Genomic DNA, 24070 nt, shown 5'->3' with positions numbered 1-24070 from the left:
TAAAAGGAAGCATGTGGAGGAGAGAGGGTGTGCATGTGAGAGAGTGTACAGTGTACTGGGGACATCTGTAGTGTTACTAGAACCCGAGGTCCCAGTTGAGGCCGTCCTCATGGGTTCTGAACTTTAGGGAGGATACTTTTACAATCGAGGTGAACAAAGAGAATGCTGGTTGCTTAAACAACCATATATGAAGTAGATAGTGAGTACAGATATTGAAGGAAACATTTCAGCTATCGGTAACTGAGAAGGACAGAGTTAACCTTTTGTCACAATACTCTAAGTTTAACCTAACCAAAGTCTTATAAAGCTGCAATGACATCCTGACACTTGTACTGAATTCCCCGACCAATAAGGCAAGCATGCTATACGCCTTCTTCTCGATACCATTCTGTCTACTTGTGTGGCCATGTTCAGGGAGCTATAGACTTGAACCCCAAGATCCTTCAGTACGTCAATATTGTTCAGAGTCCAGCCATTAACTGTATGGCTTTCCTTAACATTTGATCTCCCAAAGTCCAGCATCTTACACTGTGCCAGATTAAACTCTATCTGCCATTTCTCTGCCCATATCTGCAACTGATCTATATCCTGTATCCTTTAACAAGATTCTATTAGATTACCTATTCGGCTATTCGGCCCCACCAGTCCACACAAACCCTCCGAAGAGTAACCCACCCAGACCCATTTCCCTCTGACTAATGCACCTGACATTATGGGGCAATTTAGCTTGGCCAATCCTCCTGACCTGCACACCTTTTGGATCAAGAGGGGAAACCGGAGCACCCGGAGGTAATTCACGCAGACATGGGGAGAACGTGCAAACTCCACACAGACAGTTGCCTGAGGCTGGAATCGAACCCGGGTCCCTAGCGCTGTGGGACTGCAGTGCCACCCACCACATACAAGCCTCTATACTACCTACAACTCCTACCCATCTTTACGTCGTCTGCATTTAGTAATGAAAATTTTAATGTTACAATCAAGGCAAACAAATAGCTGATGCGATTACTTTGAACAACCATAAGTAGAAGTTGAGTATAGATATTGAAGGAAACATTTCAGCTATCAGTAACTGAGAATGACAATTAATCTTTCGTCACATACATAGACATAGCAATCAAATAGTATGAATTCCAAAGGCACATTGTGTCAAAGCCTGACAGAGAGAATGATTAAAGTGTAGGTATGTGACCGCACATCCATTCCACACACACTCTCTCTCTCTGACTTACGATGAGTTTCAAAAACATACGCCATCCTCACACATATTGCAATGTCAACAGCCATGCAGTTCCATTGACATTGCAAGCAACAGAAAATGTTACATTCAAAATGATTTCTCCCCACAGATCCCTTGTCAGACAGGCCTACAGCTCAGAATCAGGCCCTTCAAAACTTTTAAGTCTGCACCGATCAGAAACAAGGTAAAAACAATGACTGCAGATGCTGGAAACCGGATTCTGGATCAGTAGTGCTGGAAGAGCACAGCAGTTCAGGCAGCATCCAACTAGCAGCGAAATTGACGTTTCGGGCAAAAGCCCTTCATCAGGAATAAAGGCAGAGAGACTGAAGCATGGAGAGCTCATCTGCCCGAAACGTCGATTTCGCTGCTCGTTGGATGCTGCCTGAACTGCTGTGCTTTTCCAGCACCACTGATCCAGAACCGATCAGAAATAACCAGCTAATAATTTTCATCCTGGTCAGCTAGCATCCACTTGCATAAATGTATCATGGTAGCAGAGGAGCTACCATTCCCATCAGGTGGAGAGATAAATTGGAGGGAATTGGAGCTGGTGGGAATTTAGCTGAGAGTGCAACAGGTGGATGGAGGCTGGGGTAAAGGTGATAGATTGGGGTGGAGGGTGGCGTAGATAGATGGGAAGGAAGATAGACGGATGTGACAGGTCACGAGGACAGTGCTGAGCTGGAAGTTTGGAACTGGGGTTAGGTGGGGAACAGGAAATAAGGAAACTGGTGAAGTCCACGTTGTTGCCATGGGGTTGGAGGGTCCTGAGGCAGAAGATGAGGCATTCTTCCTCAGGCATCGGGTGGTAAGGGAATGGCGATGGAGGAGGCCCAGGACCTGCATTCCTCAGCAGTGGGAGGGGAAGTTGAGTTTGGGAAACCTGGTCAGCATGGGCGAGTTGGGCCGAAGGGCCTGTTTCGGTGCTGTATGACTCGGAAAATGGATGAGAATAACAAACTTTGCCTGAAAGGCAATCAGAGTGTCCAGGAAGAGCTGTGAATATCTGGGGTCATTATACAGACCAATTTCTCTTGGCAAAGCATGTGATTGGAGCAAGTCTAAAACTGACCCTGACAAATGTTATTTCTCTGTACTCTGAACAGGATGTGGCCATCTCTGCCAAGGTGGGAAGTGGATGCAATTCCGAAATGTCCTTGTCCGAAATGACTTGCTCAGCCAGAAGGCAATGAAGGGTTTGTAAAGGGTTAGGAGTCACATGCAGAGCAGAGTGGGTAAGGAGGGCAGATTTCATTTCCTTAAGGACCATCACAAAAAGGAACAGAAGAAGGTCTTGAGCCTGCTCAGCCGTCGTGGATGATGCCCCATTCCTCACGCTCACTTTTCTGAACTTAACATGTAACCCTCAATTCCCCAACTGATCAAGAATCTATCTAATCCAGCCTTAAACCTGCTACATGTCCCCACACACAGCTCTCTGGTAAGGAGTTCCAAAATCTCTCAACCCTGTGAGAAAATAAATTCCTCCTCACATTAGTCTTCAATTTTGAACCAGATGGTTGTATGTTCCTGACAACAGTCATCATTAGTGTCTTAACTCCAGATCTGTTTTTGTTTAAAATCTAATTCCAAATCCACCACCTGCCACAGCAAGATTCAAATTCACATCTGCAGGGCATACCCTGGGGAGCTGAAAATGTAGGATTTTGCTTCCCCATTATTTCAGAAACTAAAAGTGAATCTCATCAAAATTGAGATCAGAATAAATTTCCCCACACCACTGAGCTAAACATTGACGTCGCCAAATCTGTACAGTGTGCAAAGAGACCATTCAGCCCATCCAGTTTACCCCAAGCCAGTGAAGAGCATCCCACCCAGACCCTGACCCTATCCCCGTAACCCTGCATTAACCATGGCCAATTTCCCTAACTTGTACATCATAGAATCCTACAGTGTGGAAGCAGGCCTTTCAGCCCATTGAATCCATACTGACCCTCTGAATAGCATCCCATCCAGAGACACCACACAACTCTATCACTGTATCCCTGCATTTCCCATGGCTAATCCTCCTAGCCTGCATAACCCTCACACTATGGGCAGCTTAGCATGGCCAATCCATCTAAACTACATATCTTTGGACTGTGGGAGGAAACCGGAGCACCCGGAGAAAACCCACGCAGAGAAGGGGACAACATGCAAACTCCACACAGACAGTCACCCGAGGCTGGAATTGTTTCTACATCTCTGATGCTGTGAGGCAGCAATGCATACCCACTAAGCCACTGTTTTTACTACTGGCCATGTAGAGGTTGGTTAGCTCAGTTGATTCTATAGTTGGCTTACAATGTATACTCACGCTGACAGCATGCGGTTCAATTCCTGCTCTGGTTGAGATTGCTGTGAATGATCATTTCCTGTGCCTTAGATATATTGCCCCTCAGGTTAAACCAGAAGACAGTTGTTGCTTTTTCTTTTTCTCCCCCACATCTCTTTCTCTCTCTCTTTCTAATGAGATAAAGGCGACTTTACATTAACCACCTGCTAAAAACATAACTGCTGATTAAAATTTAACTGGCCTACACTGGCCTAACCAGTGTCCTGTACAACTGCAATATGACCTCCTAATTCCCATACTCAATTCTCTGACCAATAAAGGAAAGCATTCCAAACGCTGCCCTCACTATCCTGGCTACCTGCAACTCCACTTTCAAGGAGCTATGAACCTGTACTCCAAGGTCTCTTTGTTCAGCAACACTCCCTAGGACCTTATCATTAAATCTATAAGTCCTGCTAAGACATGCTTTTTCAAAATGCAGAACTTCGCATTTATCTGAATGAAACTCCATCTGCCACTTCTCAGCCAATTGGCCCATCTGATCAAGATCCTGTTGTATTCTGAGGTAACCTTCTTCACTGTCCACTACACCTCCAATTTTTATATCATCTGTAAACTTACTAACTGTAGCTCTTATGCTCACATCCAAATCATTTGTATAAATGATGAAAAGTAGTGGACCAGCACCGATCCTTGTGGCACTCTACAGGCCTCCAGTCTGAAAAACAACCCTCCACCACCCTTTGAGGGCGGCACGGTGGCACAATGGTTAGCACTGCTGCCTCACAGCGCCAGAGACCCTGGTTCAATTCCCGCCTCAGGCGACTGACTGTTTGGATTTTGCACGTTCTCCCCATGTCTGCGTGGGTTTCCTCCGGTTTCCTCCCACAGTCCAAAGATGTGCGGGTTAGGTGAAATGGCCATGCTAAATTGCCCGTAGTGTTAAGTAAGGGGTATATGTAGAGGTATGGGTGGATTGTGCTTCGGTGGGCCGGTGTGGACTTGTTGGGCCGAAGGGCCTGTTTCCACACTAAGTAATCTAATCTAATCACCCTCTGTCTTCTACCTTTGAGCCAGTTCTGCATCCAAATGGCTAGTTCTCCCTGTAATCACTGAGATCTAACCTTGCTCACCAGTCTCCCATGGGGAACCTTGTCGAATGCCTTACTGATGTCCATAAAGATCACACCTACTGCTCTGCTTTCATCAATCCTCTTTGTTACTTCTTCAAAAAAACTCAATCAAGTTTGTGAGACATGATTTCCCACGCACAAAGCCATGTTGACTATCCCTAATCAGTCCTTGCCTTTCCAAACACATGTATATCCTGTTCCTTAGGATTCCCTCCATCAACTTGCCCACCACCGACATCAGGCTCACTAGTCTATAGTTCCCTGGCTCGTCCTCACCACCTTTCTTAAATAATGGCACCACGTTAGCCAACCTCCAGTCTTCTGGCACCTCATCTGTGATTATTGATGATACAAATATCTCAGCAAGAGGCCCAGCAATCACTTCCCTAGCTTCCCACAGAGTTCTCAGGTACACCTAATCAGGTCCTGGGATTTATCCACTTTTAGACAATAGACAATAGGTGCAGGAGTAGGCCATTCAGCCCTTCGAGCCTGCACCACCATTCAATATGATCATGGCTGATCTATGCGTTCAGAGCACTTCCTCCTTTGTAATATGGACATTTTGTTTTCAAGATGTCACCATCTATTTCCCTATATCTTCTATATCTTCCATGTCCTTTTCCACAGTAAATACTGATGCAAAATATTTGTTTAGTATCTCCCCCATCTCCTGCAACTCCACACAAAGGCCACCTTGCAGATCTTTGAGGGGCCCTATTCTCTCCCTAGTTACCCTTTTGTACTTAATGTATTGTAAAAACCCTTTGGATTCTCCTTCCCTCTATTTGCCAAAGCTATCTCATGTCCCCTTTTTGCACTCCTGATTTCTCTCTCAAGTATACTCCTACTGCCTTGATACTTCCCGAAGGATTCACTCGATCTATCTTGTCTATACCTGATATATGCTTCCTTCTTTTTCTTAACCAAACCCTCAATTTCTTTAGTCATCCATTATTCACTATACCTACCAGCCTTTCCTTTTACCTGAACAGGAATATTTTTCTCTGCACTTTCATTATCTCACTTCTGAAGGTTTCCCATTTTCCAGCCATCCCTTTACCTGCAAACAACTGCCCCCAATGGGCTTTTGAAAATTCTTGACTCATACCATCAAAATTGGTCTTCCTCCAATTTAGAACTTCAACTTTTGTATCTGTCCTATCCTTTTCCATCACTATTTCAAAACTAATAGAATTATGGTCGCTGGCTTTGTTTCTCAATTTCCCTCTATTAGGAGGTCTATAATGCAATCCCAATAAGGTGATCACCCCTTTCGTATTTCTTAGTTCCACCAAAATAACTTCTCTGGATGTCTTTCTGGGAGTATCCTCCCTCAGTATGGCTGCAATGCTTTCCCTTATCAAAAACACCACTTCTCCCTTCTCTCTTGCCTCCCTTTCTGTCCTTCCTGTGACAATTGTTTCATGGAACATTAAACTGCCAGTCCTATCCATCCCTGAACCATGTTTGTGTAATTGCTATGATATTCTAGTCCCATGTTCCTAACCATGCCCTGAGTTCATCTGCCTTCCCCGTTAGGCCTCTTACATTGAAATAAATACAGTTTAATTTATCAGTCCTACCTTGCTCTCTGGTTAGTACCTGCCTGCCCTCACTGTTTGATTCGCCTTTGTTCTCAACTGAACCAGTCTCAGATTGATCTCTTTCTTCACTATTTCCCTGGGTCCCACCACCTGACCTTACTAGTTTAAATCCTCCTGAGCAGCTCCAGCAAATCTCTCTGCCAGTATATTAGACCCCTTCCAATTTAGGTGCAAACCATCCTTCTTGTACAGGTCACTTCTACCCCAAAAGAGCTTCCAATGATCCAAAAATGTGAACCCTTCTCCTCAGCCACGCATTCATCTGCTCTATCCCCGAATTCCTGACCTTACTAGCTCGTAGCACAGGGCATAATGCAAATATTAAGATTCTCAATGACTTCCTTTTTAAATTCCTGCCTAACTCTCTGTAATCTCCCTTCAGAATCTCAACCTTTTACCTTCTGATATCGTTGGTTCCAATGTATACAATGACTTCCTGCTGGTCTCTCTCCCCCTTGAATGCATTCTGCACCCTCTCTGAGACATCCTTGATCCTGACATCAGGAAAGCAACACGCCATTCTGATTTTTCACTGCTGGCCACAGAAACGTCTGTCTGTCTCTCGGACCAGAGAGTCCCCCAAGATAATCGATCTATTGGAATCCGATGTACTCCTCATTGGATTAGAGCCAATCTCAATACCAGAAACTTGGCTGGTCATGCTACGTTCCCCAGAGAATCCATCACCCCCTACATTTTCCAAAACAGCATACCTGTTTGAAATGGGGATAGCCACAGAAGACTCCTGCACTAACTGCCGACCTCTCTTACCTTTCTTGCGACTTCCCCCTTTCTATAACTGCCATCCCTCACATCCTCTTGCTGTTGTAAATTCTACATTGTCTCTAACTGTCTCTCCAACTGATCCAACCAATCTGATAGGATTCGCAACCAACAGCATTAATTGCAGATATAATCTTTAGTAAGCCGTAAACTGTCCTGAAACTCTGACATCTGACAAGAGCACATCACTCTATAAAAGACCATTTTTGCTTCTTTCAATCTACAGACCCAGAAAATAGCACTGTCTTATTCCTCTACAAAACACTGCTCCAGGTTAAATTAATATTTGTGGCTTCTATTTTAAGTTTAATCAAGAGACATATCTCAAAAAAAGACATGATCCAGAAAGAATGGACTCTACTGACTACTGCAGACTTACTGCAAGGCCACATTTAAAATATCCACTTATCTGTTTCTGTGCTGTGACCTCTCCCAAACAGGTTCTTCCAAGGTTAGTTGTGAATTTCACTGTTTGTTACTTTTTCCAGACACACTCTGATGTCCAGCGATACATGAAGGGTGGTGGGGAATCTGGAACTCACTGATTGTAACGGTGGGAGAAGCAGAAACTCTCAGCACATTGAAGGAGGATTTAGATGTACACTCGTGATGCCAAGGCTATGGGCCAAGTACTGGGGAAATGGGATTAGGGAATAGTGAGGTGGTTGTTTCCGACCAGCACAGACTCGATGGGTGGAGGGGCCTTTTTCAGCACTGTAGACCTCTCGGAAACAATGGCTAACTCACTTTGAGATTTGAGTTCTACATCCAAAATATCATTCAACTATAATGCGTATTTGTACATTTCATGTTCAGAGATGAGGGTTTTGTCATTGAAAGAGATTGAGCAGTTTAAGCCAATACTCTCCAGAGTTTAGAGGAATGAGCAGAGATCTCACTGAGGGATGTAGGATGGTAAAGGGGGTGGGATTGACAAAGGAGATGGAGAGATGATGTTTCCTCATGTGGGACAATTTAGAACGAGAGGGTCATTGTTTCAGGAATAGGGATGGGACAGATTGAAAACAGTGATGGTGAGGAATGGCTTCACTCCAAGGGAGAGGGGGTGGGAATCTCTGGGAATTCACCCCCCAGTGTGTGGGGGCATGTCAGGACACTGAATAAAGTGAAGGAGGGGACGACAGATTGTCAATCAGTGAGGGGTTAGAGGGAGCGGGAGCAGGAAACTGCAGTGAGGCTGGGATGAACTCAGCTGCATCCGTATAGAATGGGGGAAGCAGACTCCTGAGGGCTCCTATCCTGTTTGTTATCCTGCTGCCTGAACACTTTTTAGTGTGGGTGGCTCATAGCACATGCTCAAAGTTCTGAAGCTGACGGCCTAAACTGTGTGATGCATCACAGTCTCTTCGTCACTTAGTATCCAAGACCATAAGATATAGCATCCATTCGGCCCATCAAGTCTGCTCCACAATTCCGTCATGGCTGATATGTTTGTTAACTTCATTCTCCTGCCTTCTCTCTGTAACGGTCGATCCTCCCGCTGATCAAGAACCCATCTATTGCTGATTTAAAGACATAATGATAGCCATCTGCAGTAATGGGTTGCAAAGATTCCCACTGTCTGGCTGAAGAAATTCCTCCTCATCTCAGTTCTAAAGGGAGTTCCCTTCACTCTGACAGTAAACCTTTGGAGTTTTCTCCAAATTTCAATCAGATTCTCCCTCACCCTTCTAAACTCCATCGAGTCCAGAGTCAGAGCCGTGAACATCTTCTCACATTACAAGTTCTTCATCCCTGGAATCTTTCTTCTAAACCCCTTCTGGACTCCCTCCATGTTGAGCACATCCTTCCTTAGATAGGTGGCCCAGAACTGCTCACAATATTCCAAATGTGGTCTGACCAGAGCCTTATAGAGTCTCAGCAGCACATTCCTGTTCGAGCATTCAACACCTCTTGAAATGAATGCTAACATTACATTTGCCTTCTGAACTGCTAACTGAAACTGCCTGTTAACCTGAAGAGAATTCTGAGCTGGGACTCCCAAGTCCCTTTGTGTTTAAGATTTCCTAAACCTTTTCCTATTTAAACAATAGTCTCTGTCTCTATCCTTCCTACTAAAGTACTCAACTTCCCACTTTCCGGAATTGTATTCCATCAGCCATTTTGTTGCCCACTCTCCTGCCCTGTCCAAATCCTTCTGCAGCCTCCCCACTTCCTCAACACTACCTGTCCTTCCACCTATCTTTGTATCATCAAAGAAACACTCAGGACAATGCAATAGCAATGCTCCTCATGTGAATGATGCTAGACCCAAAGCAAATGGCTCCTTGCCCCAAAGACCAAGGCCAGAAAGGACCACTCTCAGACATTAAGCTGTTGTACTGGGGCAATCAACAGATTGATTTCCCAGGGCCTAAATTTAGGCAGTCCCTGAAAACAAGTTGAAAGATAAAGCAATTTTCCATCAGTGTAACTTTCCCTCTTCCAAATCACATTGCCCTGTTGGTAATTGAGTCGACAGAGATGGAACATGTCGTTCATTTAGATGATTGCAAACACTATCGATTATTAATAAATCCAAATGATATAAAAAGATTCAAAATGCACATCTTCACTCCATGCTTTAAGCAAGGTAAACACTAGTGATGTTTAATAGTGGCTGGGTTTTTGAGAGTTAGGATCAAAAAGAGAAGATCTCCACTTTTACTGACCAGAAATGTTATAAAAGTATATGTACCGTATCTTGGTTTTGAGATGGTGAAAACGGAGTACACTAAACTGCTATCCATTTTGGAGTCATCTATAATCAAGAAACAATAAGCAAAGTGAACCATAAGGTTAGAGATCAGAATGTTAAACCAACAGCAAACAATGCCTCAAAATTCAATACGGAGTGATAATTAAGTACACAGCTCCGACCCAGCAGGAATAAACCTAAGCTCTTGGCTATATATCGACCTTTTCAAAGCAGTTCACAAACCCAGTGCCTTAATAACATCGAACATGTATTTTGCATTGACATTCACTACAAAGTTTGCGCCTACCCTCCCGGAACAAGCTCACATATGGAAGGTGGGGGTTCTGGGGTAATTTACATTTTTTAAAATTATTACTCACTCATAGCACATGGGCATCACCTGCTGGGCCCAGCATTTATTGCCCAACTCATCCCTTGTTGCCCCCTTGAAAAAGTGGGGATGAGCTGCTTTCTAGAACTGGTGTAGTCCATGTGCCATGGATAGACACGCATTGCCCCAAGGGAGGGAATTCCAGGATTTTGACCTAATGACACTGAAGGAGCAGTGTTATATTTCAAAGTCAGGACACTGAGTGACCCGAAGGGGAACTTGCAGAGGGTGGGCGTTCCCATGTATCTGCTTCACTTGTCCTTCTAGATGGAAATGGTTGTGGGTTTTGAAGTACTGCCTGAGGATGTTAGGTGCATTTCCGCAGTACATCTTGTAGGTGGGACGCACTGCTGTTACTGAGTATGGGTAGTAGAGGGAATGGATGCTTGTGGATGTGGCTACTTTGTCCCTCGATTATGTCGAGCTTCGAGTGTTGTTGGAGTTGTAACCATATAGACAAGTGGGGAGCATTCCATCACACTTCTGACTTGAGAGCGAGATACTTGGAATGGCTCAATCAGGGAAGATTCCTCTAAGTAATAAAGGAATAAAATCATGAAGAATCAGTATTGTTCTGTCTTCCTCAGATGGATTCCAGGGTCTACCCTACAAATTCCAAGTCGAGTCATACACAGCGTGCCTCAGATATATGGAAAGCCTTTGATTTTCTGCCCTTGAATAATAATTCTCTGTGTAGCCCCGCCTTGTTCGAGAATCTCAAGGTTTGTAAACAAAATGATTATTTGTCATTGTGCACTCGTGTTCTTTACTGAACAGTACATGGCTCCAGCACAGCTCAAAACTAAAGGATCAAAAGAAAATATGGAAAGTTGTCTTCAACAGTAAACAGTCAGTCCCCAGGTGACAAAAAATATCTATCCCTGCTGAGTTTCTCCAACAATTTCTGTGTTTCTTTTTATTTCTGACATTCATTGCCTGAAGAAAGCTAATGGAATGCTGGCCTTTATATCGAGAGGACTGGAGTACAAGAATACAGAAGGGATGCTGTAGTTATACAAAACCCTGGTTAGATGCCACTTGAGCAGATCTGGGCACAACACCTGAGGAAGGATAGATTGGCCTGGGAGGGAGTACAGCGTGAGTTTACAAGAATGATACCTGGGCTTCAGGGGTTACGTTGTGAGGAGAGATTAAACAAATTAAGCCTGGTTTGTCCAGAATGTACAGGGTTTATCGATGAGTGTGTTGCTGGTCAAAGCACAGCAGGCCAGGCAGCATCTCAGGAATAGAGAATTCGACGTTTCGAGCATAAGCCCTTCATCAGGAATAAGAGAGAGTAGCCAAGCAGGCTAAGATAAAAGGTAGGGAGGAGGGACTAGGGGGAGGGGCGATGGAGGTGGGATAGGTGGAAGGAGGTCAAGGTGAGGGTGATAGGCCGGAGTGGGGTGGGGGCGGAGAGGTCAGGAAGAGGATTGCAGGTTAGGAGGGCGGTGCTGAGTTGAGGGAACCGACTGAGACAAGGTGGGGGGAGGGGAAATGAGGAAACTGGAGAAATCTGAATTCATACCTTGTGGTTGGAGGGTTCCCAGGCGGAAGATGAGGCACTCCTCCTCCAGCCGTCGTGTTGTTACGTTCTGCCGGTGGAGGAGTCCAAGGACCTGCATGTCCTCGGTGGAGTGGGAGGGAGAGTTAAAGTGTTGAGCCACGGGGTGATTGGGTTGGTTGGTTCGGGCGGCCCGGAGGTGTTCTCTGAAGCGTTCCGCAAGTAAGCGGCCTGTCTCACCAATATAGAGGAGGCCACATCGGGTGCAGCGGATGCAATAGATGGTGTGTGTGGAGGTACAGGTGAACTTGTGGCGGATATGGAAGGATCCCTTGGGGCCTTGGAGGGAAGTGAGTGTGGAGGTGTGGGCGCAAGTTTTACACTTCCTGCGGTTGCAGGGGAAGGTGCCGGGGATGGAGGTTGGGTTGGTGGGGGGTGTGGATCTGACGAGGGAGTTACGAAGGGAGTGGTCCTTGCGGAACGCTGATAGGGGAGGGGAGGGAAATATATCCTTGGTGGTGGGGTCCGTTTGGAGGTGGCGGAAATGGCGGCGGATGATACGTTGTATGCGGAGGTTGGTGGGGTGGTAGGTGAGAACCAGTGGGGTTCTGTCTTGGTGGCGGTTGGAGGAGCGGGGCTCAAGGGCGGAGGAGCGGGAAGTGGAGGAGATGCGGTGGAGGGCATCGTCGATCACGTCTGGGGGGAATTTGCAGTCCTTGAAGAAGGAGGCCATCTGGGCTGTGCGGTGTTGGAACTGGTCCTCCTGGAAGCAGTTTTTTTAAGAGTCAGACACCTCAGATGGACCAGTTCCAACACCGCACAGCCCAGATGGCCTCCTTCTTCAAGGACCGCAAATTCCCCCCAGACGTGATCGACGATGCCCTCCACCGCATCTCCTCCACTTCCCGCTCCTCCAACCGCCACCAAGACAGAACCCCACTGGTTCTCACCAACACCCCACCAACCTCCACATACAACGTATCATCCGCCGTCCTTTCCGCCACCTCCAAACGGACCCCACCACCAAGGATATATTTCCCTCCCCTCCGCTATCAGCGTTCCGCAAGGACCACTCCCTTCGTGACTCCCTCGTCAGATCCACACCCCCCACCAACCCAACCTCCACCCCCGGCACCTTCCCCTGCAACCGCAGGAAATGTAAAACTTGCGCCCACACCTCCACACTCACTTCCCTCCAAGGCCCCAAGGGATCCTTCCATATCCGCCACAAGTTCACCTGTACCTCCACACACATCATCTATTGCATCCGCTGCACCCGATGTGGCCTCCTCTATATTGGTGAGACAGGCCGCTTACTTGCGGAACGCTTCAGAGAACACCTCCGGGCCGCCCGAACCAACCAACCCAATCACCCCGTGGCTCAACACTAACTCTCCCTCCCACTCCACCGAGGACATGCAGGTCCTTGCACTCCTCCACCGGCAGAACATAACAACACGACGGCTGGAGGAGGAGCGCCTCATCTTCCGCCTGGGAACCCTCCAACCACAAGGTATGAATTCAGATTTCTCCAGTTTCCTCATTTCCCCTCCCCCCACCTTGTCTCAGTCGGTTCCCTCAACTCAGCACCGCCCTCCTAACCTGCAATCCTCTTCCTGACCTCTCCGCCCCCACCCCACTCCGGCCTATCACCCTCACCTTGACCTCCTTCCACCTATCCCACCTCCATCGCCCCTCCCCCTTGTCCCTCCTCCCTACCTTTTATCTTAGCCTGCTTGGCTACTCTCTCTTATTCCTGATGAAGGGCTTATGCTCGAAACGTCGAATTCTCTATTCCTGAGATGCTGCCTGGCCTGCTGTGCTTTGACCAGCAACACATTTGCAGCTTAAATCTGAGATACATTGTTTTGTTCGGCAAAGTTATTAAGGGGATAAGGGCAGGTTGATGGAGTTTGGTCACAGGTCAGCCATTGAATGGTGGAACAGGCTCAAGGGGCTGAATGGCCTCCTCCTGCTCCTATATACGAATTTTCCACATTAATAAATCATGGAATCCCCTGCAGTTACAAAGTGGCATTCCCACACACCGGAGCAATTAGAGATTTCAGATAGAAATTTAAAGTCCAAATATTTTATTTTCACACATTCCAGATCCCCACTATCCTCTGTGTGAAACAATCCTCAATCCCTCTCTAAGCCTTCACTTTAAAAATGATGCCCTTCCTTATGTTATTGACCCTTCGAATAAGTGAAAAGCTGCTTCCTATCCCCCTGTCCATGTCCTTCATAACAGAGTCATAGAGTCACACACAAGGAATCAGACCCTACAGTCCAACTAGTCTATGTCATCCATAATCTCAAACTAAACTAGTCCCACTTGTCTGCACTTGGCCATATTTCTCCAAACCGTCCTTATTTTTGTACTTACCTAAATATCTTTTTAACATTGTAACTGTCCCCGTATCCACCAATTCCTCTGAAAGTTCAATCCACACGTGAACCACTTTCCATCAAAAAAAAATTGCCCCTCATGTCATTTTTAAAAATGTTTCTCCTCTCACCTGAAAAATATGTCACCTGGTCTTGAAGTCCCCCACCCTAGGGAAAAGCCACCTACCATTCACCTCATCTATGCCCATCATGATTTCATAAACCTCTATACCCCTCAAACTTCTACACTCCAGTGATAATAGTTCCAGCCTCTCCTTATAACTCAAACGCTCCATTCCCAACAACATTGTGGTATATCTTTTCTGAACCCTCTCCAGCTTAATAATGTCCTTCCTCTAACAGGGCAACCAGAACTGGACACAAGACACCAGAACAGGCTTCACCAGTGTCCTGTACAACCACAACATGGTGTCCGAACTCCTATATACAAGGTCCGAGCAATGAAGACGAGTGCTCGAAACACCTCAAACACTCTGTCTACCTGTGACACAAACTCTGAAGAAGTATGTACCTGAACCCCTAAGTCTCCCTGCTGTTCAACATTATCAATCTTACACACCTCTATCATGTCCCCCTCCCCCATCAATCTTCTCTGTTGTAAAGGAAACAACCCAAACTTCCCTCCAACACTTCCAGGAAGAGATTTGTTTTTGCAGATCTTCCCAATCAGATAAATACCAGCATGAACGCTGATCAATACATGACAATGCAGGACCAGTACCTCACAGATTCATACTCACTGTTCAATTGACTTGACCCGATCTCTGCCTATTCAAAATTTCTTGCAGGGTCTGTCCTCACTCGCGCTCTCAGCTCAATTTCCCATTGCCTTCCCGGAATGAAATATTTACAAACCATTACCTAACCAAGTTCCAATCCCGCTCGTGACAACAATTTGTTGCTGTTCACATACAAAAACCCCTGGCAACGAGGTCACTGAGCCAAGGTCCCAAGGAATGACCTCCTGGAATTGTCCAGAATGTGACTCAGAACTTCTACGTTCATAGAATCATAAACTTCTACTGTATGGAAGGAGGTCATTCATGTCAGTAACAGCTCCTGAAAGAGCTACCCAGCTAGTCCCATTCTCCAGCCCTATCTCTGTAGCCCTCTAACGTCATCCCTTGCAAATTTATATCCAGCTCTCTTTTCGAACCTCCAATAGAATCTGCCTCCACCACTCTCCCAAGCAGCACATTCCAAACCCAACAACTTAAATAAGTTTCTCCTCATCTCACACTCTCACTGACAATCTTGCTGACCAGCCAGTTACTAATAGACCAAAGAGGGGGAACAAAACTTCATTTCCCCTATCAGAATTGTTCAGAACTTCCAACATCTCAATAATGTCACGACTTCATCTTCTCTGCTCGAAAGAGAATAAGCTCACTCTCTTGAACCTTTCCCTGTATCTAAAATCCTTCATTGTTGGTATCATTCTTGTCAATCTCCTTCATACTGTCTCCAGGGTTTGAACAGCCTTCCTTAAGTAAGGTGTCCAGAACAGAAGAAAACCAGCCTGGGTAATAGAACTCCCTTTGTCAAATGTATTTCTAAATTCAGCTTCTGCTGCCTGTGAAGGTAAGATGTTACACACATACAAAGAAATACCCAAAAGATCAAAATGTATCTCCAATATGATCTACTATTCTCCATTCAAGACTTGCGCTGTCACTGGAATTAATTTCTTTTCTGCCCTCTGCTTTGTTTTGAGTGTTGAGTTAGCTCACTTGGCTGGGTAGCTAGTTTGGAACGTGGAGTAACATTGACAACATGGATTTGAATCTCTCACTGACTGAGGTTACCATGAAGGACTGTCCTTCCCCTCCCATTGTGCAAAGCATGGTAACCCTCAGTTTAAACCACCACCTATCAGTTGTCATTCTCTCTCCCCTCTCTCTCTGACACTCCAGCTGAAGTCTCATAAGTGTCTTGCAGAAGTTCAACATCACCTCCCTGTTCTCGGACTCTAGGCCCCGATTAATAAGGCTGATGATGCTGTGTGTTTTATTAATCCCTCTCCCCATGTTGTGCCATCTTTACTGAGCTGTGCACATTTACCCCCAGTTCCCTGTTACTTCACCCCCTTTACAATTTTACCGCCCTATTTTGTATTGTGTTTTCATTTCTGTCATCCAATGTCCTTCACCAAATTTGTATTAAATCATTTTTGTCTCTATTTTTCCATGTTCACAAATTAAAACTTATTTTATTAAGTCAAAGTTCATTTTCTCCTTCCTAGTAGTTTTGTTTCATTTCCTTGCTACTAACTAACAATATAACTCCACAAAATCATCCAGGCTAGGATCAGGTTGAGTCCAGGAAACTGCTCCACTATTCCATATGATCTTAGTTGATCCCATCTCAGCCTCAAATCCACTTACCTGCCCACACTCTTTAACCTATTACTGACCGACAATCAATAAAAGTGAATTACTGCAGATGCTGGAATCTGAAACCAAAAGAGAAAATGTTGGAAAATCTCAGCAGGTCTGACAGCCTCTGGAAGGAGAGAAAAGAGCTGACATTTCGAGTCTAAGTGAACCTTTGTCAAAGCTGACTAACAATCTGTCTGTCTCCTCCTTCAATTTATAGAGTGTCCTGGGTGGTGGTGGTGGCAGTAGGTGGTGGTGGTGGGGGGAGGGGGGGAGAAGATGTTCCCACATATGTACTACCCCCTCCTCATTTAAGCGAATTCATTCCTCCTTATCTCAGTTTTCAGTCTGCCAGCCCCTTATCCTAAAACACTAACCTCTCATTCTTAATTCTCCCAAATGAGCAAACATCCTCTCTCTATCCCTTTTGTCAATCCCCACTTTAGCATCTTCTAACTAACTCAGATAGTTCCCCTCTCTTCCAAACTCCAGAGATTTTTCATCTAAGAAACCCTTCATCTCTGAAAATGATTGAGTGAATCGCTTCAGAACTACTTTCAGTATCTGTCCTCAAGAGATCAAAATTGTACAAGACTAACCTTTCATCTTTGCATTTGATAAGGTTGGGATACAGGGGAACTTAACTGTCTGGATACAGAATTGGCTGGCCAATAGAAGACAGTGAGTGGTAGTAGAAGGAAAATATTCTGCCTGGAAGTCTGTGGTGAGTGGTGTTCCACAGGGCTCAGTCCTTGGGTCTCTAGTGTTTGTAATTTTTATTAATGACTTGGATGAGGGGATTGAAGGATGGATCAGCAAGTTTGCAGATGACACAAAGGTTGGAGGTGTCATTGACAGTATAGAGGGCTGTTGTAGGCTGCAGCGGGACATTGACAGGATGCAGAGATGGACTGAGAGGTGGCAGATGGAGTTCAACCTGGATAAATGTGAGGTGATGCATTTTGGAAGGTCAAATTTGAAAGCTGAGTACAGGATTAAGGATAGGATTCTTGGCAGTGTGGAGGAACAGAGGGATCTTGGTGTGCAGGTACATAGATCCCTTAAAATGGCCACCCAAGTGTACAGGGTTGTTAAGAAAGCATATGGTGTTTTGGCTTTCATTAACAAGGGGAGTGAGTTTAAGAGTCGTGAGATCTTGTTGCAGCTCTATAAAACTTTGGTTAGACCGCACTTGGACTACTGTGTCCAGTTCTGGTCGCCCTATTATAGGAAAGATATGGATGCTTTGGAGAGGGTTCAGAGGAGGTTTACCAGAGTGCTGCCTGGACTGGAGGGCTTATCTTAAGAGAGGTTGACTGAGCTCAGACTATTTTTTTTTTGGAGAAAAGGAGGAGGAGGAGAGGGTACCTAATTGAAGTATACAAGATAATGAGAGGCACAGATAGAGTCAATAGCCAGAGACTATTTCCCAGAGCAGAAATGACTAACACGAGGGGTCATAGTTTTAAGCTGGTTGGAGGCAAGTATAGAGGGGATGTCAGAGGCGGGTTCTTTACACTGAGGGCTGAGAGAGCATGGAATGTGTTGCCAGCAGCAGTTGAGGAGGCAGGGTCATTGGGGACATTTAAGAGACTACTGGACATGCATATGGTCACAGAAATTTGAGGGTGCATACATGAGGATCAGTGGTCGGCACAACATCGTGGGCTGAAGGGCCTGTTTTGTGCTGTACCGTTCTATGTTCTAAATTCAGTGATTCTCCTCCGAACTCCCTCCAATTCAACAACATCCCTCCTCAAGTAAGGGGATCAAACCTGTCCGCGGTGGTCTGGATTTGGAAACCCCAATATCTTGTCCAGTCGCAATAAAACTTCCCTACTTTCATTCTCCATTCCTTTAACAATAAATGCCTTCCTTATGACACACTGTAGCTGTACACCACTTTGAGATTCATGCACAAGGATCTCCTGATCCCTTTGCACTGACACAATTTGAACTTTCTCTCCCATTCAGATGACAACTTGCCTGTTTCAATTCTTCTGACCACAATGAATAACCTCACCACTGATGGGACTGACCAAAGCTCAGTTCGGTGTCTAACAGAAATTGAGAGAGTGTCCTCTATTTGAACTGTTGTGCTTTAGATTTGCAAACGAGTCAGACACAATGGTCCATTTGCTCCAATTTGTCTAACAAATGTAAAATTGCTGGGTTTGCACTCCAGAGTGATTTTTAGACCATTTGGACAGTGTTTGAATGCTGTTCAAAGTTGCTAACAACCTCAATAACTTACCTGTGCCACCGGGAACTGTTGGAAGAATCAGCTGGAGAAAATAAGAGAGAAAGAACATGGGAAAGTTTTACTGTAAATATTCAGCTTCACCTGCTTGCAAATAAATTGGACTGATGCGCAAGCAACAATTATTCCAATTTTAATCTTAAGTTTATATCTGTGCTGACCACTCCTCTGAACACAACACATTACTTTGTATGTCTCCCCAAGTAATTTCATCTGCCACTTGTTCAGCCTGCCCACATCTTTAAAAAGCACATTCCCATGTAGTGTTTTATTATTTGTTTTTAAATTCACTTGTGGGTTGTGGAAATCACTGGCTGGGCTGAGAATTTATTATCCATCCCTTGCTGGCCGATTGAGAAGGAGGTAGTGAGCTGCCTTCTTGAACCCCTGTGCTGTCAGTGGACCCACAATACCATTAGAGAGGGAATTCCAGGATCTCGACCTAGCAACAATAAATGAACAGCTGATATATTTCCAAGTTGGGATGGTGAGTGACTCAGGGGGAAATTTGAGGGAGGGAGTATTCTCATGTATCTGCTGTCCTTGACCTTCTAATGGAACTGATTGTGGGTTTGGAAGGTGCTGTCTGAGAACTGTTGGTGAATGTCTGCAGTGAATCTCATAGATGGTACACACTGCTGCTACTGAGCACGGGTAGTGGAGAGAGTGGATGGTGTGGATGTGGTGCCAATCAAGCAGGGGCTGTGTTGTCCCTGGATGGTATTCGGCTTCTCAAGTGTCGCCTACAAGGTGCACTGCAGAAGAACTTAAGTGTGTGTGTGTGTGTGTGTCAATTGGAACGTGTGTGTGTGTGTCTCTCTCTCTCTTACACACATGCACACCTTCATACTGTCACCCAAACACCCTCCCACTTATACTCTCTCATATACACGCCCTATGTTTGAAACCCAAGTGGAGCAGGATCGCCAGGGTTACCTGCCAGATTATCTCACCCACCTTGTTTCCTGTTCTGGAGTTTAATTGGAAGCAATGTGACAAGGGAAAGAATCAGAAACAGTGGGACAATGAGTACTGAAAAATGTGTTGCTGGAAAAGCGCAGGTCAGGCAGCATCCAAGGAGCAGGAGAATTGACGTTTCGAGCATTAGCCCTTCTTCAGGAATGAGGAAGGTGTGCTAAGCAGGCTAAGATAAAAAGATAGGGAGGAGGGACTTGGGGGAGGGGCGTTGGAAATGCAATAGGTGGAAGGAGGTTAAGGTGAGGGTGATAGGCCAGAGAGGGTGTGAGGGCGGAGAGGTCAGGAAGATGTTTGCAGGTCAAGAAGGCGATGCTGAGTCTGAGGGTTGGGACTGAGATATGGGGTGGGGGGGGGGGGGGGGGGGGTGGGTAAAGGGAAATGAGGAAGCTGGAGAAATCTTCATTCATCCATTGTGGTTGGAGGGTTTCTAGGTAGAAGATGAGGCACTCTTCCTCCAGGCATCATGTTGCCATGGTCTGGCGTGGAGGAGGCCAAGGATCTGCATGTCCTTGGTGGAGTGGGAGGGGGAGTTAAAGTGTTCAGCCACAGGGGAATTGGATTAGTTGGTTGGTGTGAGTGTCCCAGAGGTGTTCTCTGAAACGTTCCGCAAGTAGGCCGCCTGTCTCCCCAATGTAGAGGAGGCCACATCGGTTGCAGCGGACCTGTTTTCCCAATGTAGAGGAGGCCACATCGGGTGCAGTGGATTTTCCAGCAACACATTTTTCAGCTCTGATCTCCAGTATCTGCAGTCGGCACTTTCTCCTAGGACAATGAATACTGCCATCTCAGCTCTGTGTTCCTGTGCTGGATTCAGAGAGGGATTTCTTGTCAATAACATCATTCCTTCAGTGAACATCAACCCCAGTGTTTCCTGTTCCCTGTTGCCCTGACCCCCTGCCAACACCCGTCCATTTGGAGGGAAACCCTTGTGCCTGTGAAATTCGCTCCAAACCCTCACTATCACAGTGACATCACTGTTTCTGTGCAGCCACTCCCATTAACAACATCCCACCAATCCAACCCAGATTATTCAATGCTAAACTCTAAAGATCACTCTGCATCCACTCTCTCTAAATTGTTGACTGGAGATTATTGTCCCTCATTTTCACTGCCTACATATATTGAGGCAAACTTCCCTGTGTTGTCCACCTGTCAGCGGCAACTGGGCTATTCACAGAGAAACATCGAAAATATCTTCGGGAGGAGGCCATTTGGCCCCTGCAGCATGCTCCACCAATTCAACGGGATCATGGCTGATCACCCAACTTCGTCCTGTGCCTCCCCGCGCTCTCCCTTTCATCCCTAAGATCTCTATCCAACTCCTTCCTGAACATTCAGTGTTCTGGCCCTGATTGCTCTCTGTGGCAGAGAATTCCACCGGCTCCCCACTCTCTGAGTAAAGACATTTCTCCTTATCTCAATCTTGTCGCGTCTCCTTTAGACAATGGCACCCTGGTTCTAGATTCTCCGCCTGGTCATTGGGAACACCCTCCCTGTGTTTTCTCTGTCTTGTCCTCATTCAAATTTAATAGATTTCTATGAGATTCCCCCTTAATTCTTCTCAACTCCAGTGAATATCGTCCTAACCAATCCAATTTCTCTCCACCCATTAGTCTTGCTATTGCAGGAATCACTCTGGGAAACCATTGCTGCACTCCCTCCATAGGCACAATGTCCTTCCTCAGATAAGGAAATACCAAACTGCACACAGGTTTCCAGGGTGTGGGCTCACCCTGTCCAACTGTGGCAAGCCATCCCTGCTCCCGGACTTGAAACGTCTCTTTATCTGAGCAAGGATATTACACGTCTCTCTCCCCTCACACAGCTGCTGCCTGACCTGAGGTTTTCTAGCAATTTCTGTGTTTATAATCTGCAACATTAACTCTGTCTCTGTCTGTCTCTCTCTCTCCACAGATGCTGCCAGACCTGCTGAGTGTCTGAGGTAATTTTTAAGAGTGCTCATGTCAAGTCTTCAGCTGCACCCCAGTGAAGAACCAGTATGGATCATGGATAAAGAATGGATTACCTGGCACCGTGAGGTCAATGGAATTACTGGTCACATTGGATATCATTCTACTGGGACCCCTGTTGATCACGAGACACTGGTACAGGCCTTGGTATTGGGACTAGAAGGATTCTGTCTTGTCTGAGCTAGAGTGGTAATTCCCATTGGCATTGTTTAAGGCTGTCTGTTGAAATTACCATTGAAAGTAGGGTCCAGTACCTCGGCTCCCAATCAGAACCATTTTATTGGCTCTGGGAATGAGGAAAACCCCAGCAACAGGAACTGGAACAAAACAAGACAAAGTGGAAATAACAGATTGGACGCTGAAATTGTCTCTTTAGTCACAGATGTTACCTTCGATGACAGGATAATAATTGATGGAAAGGAGAAATAAAACAAGTGAGATTTCACATCATCGCAAAGTCTGTAAAATGTTGTAAAATCTCCACTTCGAAAGATTTGTGTTAACTATGGATGGCCAAATGGTACATCATCCAACCATGGCCTCTTGATGTTCAGTGGTGTTACCATCACTGTCCTCACCCCACTGCACTATCAACATCCTGAAAGTTACCATCACTACCCCCACACTCTTCCCACTATCAACATCCTGAGGGTTACTGTTGGGAAAGTTGACGTGATTTGCCTGGAAGCCATTTTCCTAATCCGGCTGAGAAACCATTTTGTATCTCCAGAACTTTGCTGGCTGTGCATTCCTTACTATTAGGTAATGTGAAAGGTATCAAATTAAAGGTGTCAAATTAGTATTTTTCCCACTTTGATGAATCATCAGGGCAGGCTGTAGAATGAATCAAGTGGACATAGACTTGTCAATTAGTCCCACTTCCTCTCCGAGTTATTGCCACTTCACCGTCATTCAGCTAATTAGGGACATATCTGCTTAGTGTTAGCAATCTGTGTAAATACTTGTGGAATGCATAATGGTGCTTAGGTTTGACCCTAATGACTAACCTCTAATTTAGTACCAACTTGTAAGCATACCAAACTGTGTTATCAATGATCAGCCCCTATTTGCTTTCTCAATATAATCCTGTAGTATCTTGATGTACTTCGGAATAGCACCGAGCCACAATTAGGATGGTGAATTCCCCATGATACATCGCGGAATAAACCAATCAGTTCTCAAGTCTGAGTCTCGAGAGTTTTCTTCAACAGTTACCATCACTGTCCCCATCCCCACTATCAACATCCTGGGGGTTACTGTCACTGCCCCCACCACTACCCTACTCTTAACATCCTGTGGGTTACCATCACTGTCCCCAATCCCATCCTACTACGAACATCTTTGGTGTTAACATCAGCCTCCCCCAGCTTGCCTAAGCTTCTACCTTTCTCTGATGGATTGCTTAACAAGGAATTGTAAAGTCAGAGAGAGCGCAGAAACAGGATTTTCAGCCAACTGAATCCATGCCAGTCAAAAGCAACCAACTTTATTCTCCAATATAATTTTCCCAGTCATAGGGTCACACAGTAGGGAAAAAGACCCGTTGGCCCAATGCATCCATGCTGACCAGGTCTCACAAATGGAACTAGTCCCGTTTGTTTGTGTTTGGCCCATATCCATCTAAACCTTTCCTGTCCAGGTATCCTTCCAAAATCTCTTTTAGAGGTTGTTATTATACCCATTTCCTCTGGCAGCTCATTCCAAATATGCACCACCACCTGTGTGAAGAAGTTACCCCTTCAGTCGCTTTTAAATCTTTCCCCACTCACCTGAAACCAATGCCCTCTAGTTTTGGACTCCCCTGCTCTGGGGAAAAGAACTTGGCTATTCACCTTATCCAAGCCTCTATTTCTGCAGGAAAATACAAGTGAAACGTCAAGGACCACTTAATCTGCAAGTGAACATCTAAATCTTCTTCAACGTGATGAGGATTTCTGCCTCTCACCCTTACAGGCAGTGGGTTCCAGATTCCCCACCACGCTCTGGGTGAAAATGTTTTCCCTCTCTAAACCTCCTACCCCTTACTTTCAATCTATGCCCCTCCCCACGTCATTGATCCCTCCATCAAGGGGGGAAAAGTTTCTTCCTGTCCACCCTATCTACACCCATTATTTTATACATCTCAATCATGTCACCACACTCAATCTCCTCTGCTCTCAGGAAAACAACCACAGTCTGTCCAATCTCCCTCCATCACTGAAACTCTCCAGCCCCCAAAGTAAAATCCTGGTAATTCTCTCTCTGCACGCTCCCCCAGTGTTATCACATTGCGCCGATAATGTGGATTTGTATAGAGTCGTTTACAAACTTACTGATCACTGAAACGGTGAGGAATTTGCAGTCCAGGAGACACTCTGCATCCTGGTTAGAAACGGCACAGTAATAATTGTCCTCTTGATGTTTGCTGATGTTGATGATTG

The 24070-nt window shown here is 45.6% G+C and overlaps 1 protein-coding gene across 1 annotated transcript in view; it reads left to right on the top strand.

The window, feature by feature from the left end:
• LOC132837315 (histone H3-like) overlaps nucleotides 1-24070 on the top strand; it is a 489210-nt gene that overhangs the window by 224503 nt on the left and 240637 nt on the right. The window lies entirely within an intron of this gene.

Source organism: Hemiscyllium ocellatum, chromosome 49 (genome assembly GCF_020745735.1).
Source record: "Hemiscyllium ocellatum isolate sHemOce1 chromosome 49, sHemOce1.pat.X.cur, whole genome shotgun sequence".
NCBI classification, from domain to species: Eukaryota; Metazoa; Chordata; class Chondrichthyes; order Orectolobiformes; family Hemiscylliidae; genus Hemiscyllium; species Hemiscyllium ocellatum.
Note: the sequence above shows the minus strand (reverse complement) of the source record. Positions and strands in the feature narration are given on the sequence as shown.